The following is a 2357-nucleotide window of genomic DNA, read 5'->3' on the forward strand; positions in this document are numbered from 1 at the left end:
ACAGGAGGGTTGGTTAGCCTGTCGACAGTAGCAAACAGGGCACGTGCATTATTAGTGTTTTTGGTGATGATGTCAGAGAAGAAGGACCGCCTTGCATTTCTCAGCTCTAAATTATAAATGCGAAGTCTCTCTTTATAGATGTCACAATGAACCTGGAGATTTGTTTTCCGCCACCTGCGTTCAGCCTTTCGACTCTCTCTTTTTTGAGTTCTAACCAGCGTGGCATTTCTCCATAGAGATCTTCTCTTACCAGAGACCACCTTCACCTTGGCTGGTGCAATGGCATCAATAACATTTGTAATTTTAGAACTACAAGCTCATTGACTGAGACCTGTGAGAGGGCGGGTGTTGAGGAGAAAGCCTCAATAAATTTTTCACTAATGTTTTCAGTGATATGCTGTTTTGTGATCTCTGTTTTAACATTTGTGTGCACGCAGATAGCACTCTCAAAGAAAACACAGGAATGATCAGCGAGAGCAACATCAGTCACCACAACCTTGGAACTGTCCAGACCCTTGGAGATGACCAAGTCCAAAGTGTGCCCCTTATTGTGCGTGGGCCTTCTCACGTGTTGTGTGACAGTCCATAATTATCAAGAACACAAAACAGTTCTTTAGTCCCTCTTTCCTGGGGGTTGTCAACATGGATGTTAAAATCACCAACAATAACCACACAGTCAAAGTCAAACACCCAAAGATCATCGCAGGCTACTTTATGGATGCTGTGATCAATGGGCTCTCCGCTTCTAAACACACGATCAGCAACTTGATTGTTCAGACTATTTCCCTGGCCTATCAGGTGCGCGGGTTACCTTCACCTATGGCCGTAAGGGCGCACTCTACTCGAGGCATGGCGGCCTCTAGGGCCCTCCTCATAGGGGCTTCGCTCCAGGATTTGTGTGAGGCAGCTAGCTGGGCCACTCCTCACACTTTCATCTGGTTTTACAGTCTGGACCTTCCTTCTGCACCCGGCACCCGTGCGCTCTCCTCTTAGTCGTGCCTACGGGTTACTGAACGCTGGGGGGCAGGCGGAGGCTTCAGCGAGGAATAGTGGGTATATAGACGCTAGAGAAGGACGCTGCCCCGAATTCCTTTGTTTGGACAAATTAATATTCTCCTTATAAACTTGCCTATTACCTTGTTTAATTAAAGAATCTTTAAGTTACTTAGTAGGTCTCTCCACTTCGATTTCAGTAGTTATATTACCATGTTGTTGTTGTTGTTGAAAAGAAGAATCCATAAATAAGTTAATTTTGCAGTGCTCTTTAATTTACAGCAATGATCACTGACATTCCTTTAAATCGTGTTTTAACTAATGCTTTGTTCCAGCACCTTTATATACTCTCTTAGAAATGATATTGTCACACTGGGCGTGTCTGTTCTGCTTTGGTCATTTAGTTTTCAATCAGTCATGTTATTTGTAGTCTTGTTAGTATCTGTCTTATAGTATGTTGAGTTTTGGGTTCTGTCCTTTCTATTGCTCGGTGTCCAGTATCTGTTATATAGTTAGTCTGTGTTTTGAGTTTCAGTTATTTCTTGTGTCCAGTTACTTTGTGTGCTTGTGCTGGTTGGTCTGTTACTATCTGTGAGTCTGGTTGTGGGGTTATGATCCGTTTAGTTCATTATGACTTTGATCTTTCTGTTTTAGTTTCCATGTAGCCTTGTTTATTATTTCATTCATCCGCATCTTTAAGTTTACTTTGTATGTGTCTTGTATTTTAGGATTAGCTCTGTGTCTTAGCTCCTCGTTCTGTGTCTCGGTTCATGTCTTAGTGTTTACTTTTGGTCTGTGTACCTCTGTGTAATGTTGCCCTTGTCTGCTCAGTGTTCTCTTTAATCTCAGCTTCAGTCTGTTTTTCATTGTTGGTTGTAGTTCTTGGTGATCTGTCTGCTTGTGTCTTTATTAGTTTATATTAATTCCTCTGATCTGCTGTGTGTTCAGTAACCTGTGTCATGTCTGTTCCCTCCAGTTCTCCCCTCTGCTCTCTCCCTGGCTCGTGTGTGTGTGTGTGTGTGTGTGTGTGTGTGTATACCTAGTGTTTCTGTCTAGTCCTTGTCCGGTCATTGCGGTGTTTTGTGGTGTGTTCCAGTGTTCTGCAGTATGTTGTCCTGTTTGCTTACCTTGCTCGTCTTGTCACCCTGTTGTTTTGGATTTTGGATTTCTGCTGGATTAGCTTGTTTTGGACTCTGTTTTATCAGCCACTCTGCCCTTAAGTGTGCTCGCCTTCTGTTTGTCTGAATAAACCTTTGGAACTGTACCTGCACTATCCGTGTCCTGCACTTGGGTCCTCCTACCTGCTTCACCACCACTAACTGTAACAGATATGATACAGAAATATTATCATGGGTTAAATAATT

This window comes from Micropterus dolomieu, linkage group LG19, assembly GCF_021292245.1.
Source record: "Micropterus dolomieu isolate WLL.071019.BEF.003 ecotype Adirondacks linkage group LG19, ASM2129224v1, whole genome shotgun sequence".
NCBI lineage: Eukaryota > Metazoa > Chordata > Actinopteri > Centrarchiformes > Centrarchidae > Micropterus > Micropterus dolomieu.